Raw genomic sequence first — 461 nt, 5'->3', positions numbered from 1 at the left:
CTGGTTTTTAAAACTAGCTAGGCATTATTTATCTCTCGCATTTTCTAACCCCTCCATCATGGTTTCCCCAATTAGGGTGCCCCCATTTCCCCTCTTTCTTCCTTACTAATACCCTTCTCCTATGGTCCTATCTTTCTTGAGCTCCTTCTTTCTCCTTATCCCCAAGTTTCCTTGTATACCCTTCCCTCCCCCCTCCCTTAAACTAACCCAACTTTTATCCATATCTCCCTTATTAATGCCAGTTTCTTACTGGTCTTCTCTTTCAGGTTCTTTCTTTTCCTTTACCTCCCTGGTTCCTTTCCATTATCCTAGTTCCTGTAGTTATGTCTGGTTGCATACTTATTTATCATAGTCTGGTTCTAGGATCCACATATGAGGGAGAACATATGGACTAAGGAGCGCAACAGAGAGTTCTCGAAGGAAGAAGTAAAGATGGCTATGAAACATCTTAAAAGATGTTA

The sequence above is a fragment of the Nannospalax galili genome, unplaced genomic scaffold, assembly GCF_000622305.1.
Source record: "Nannospalax galili isolate Female #2095 unplaced genomic scaffold, S.galili_v1.0 scaffold2024, whole genome shotgun sequence".
Taxonomy (NCBI): Eukaryota; Metazoa; Chordata; class Mammalia; order Rodentia; family Spalacidae; genus Nannospalax; species Nannospalax galili.
This window is presented reverse-complemented; position numbering follows the sequence as displayed.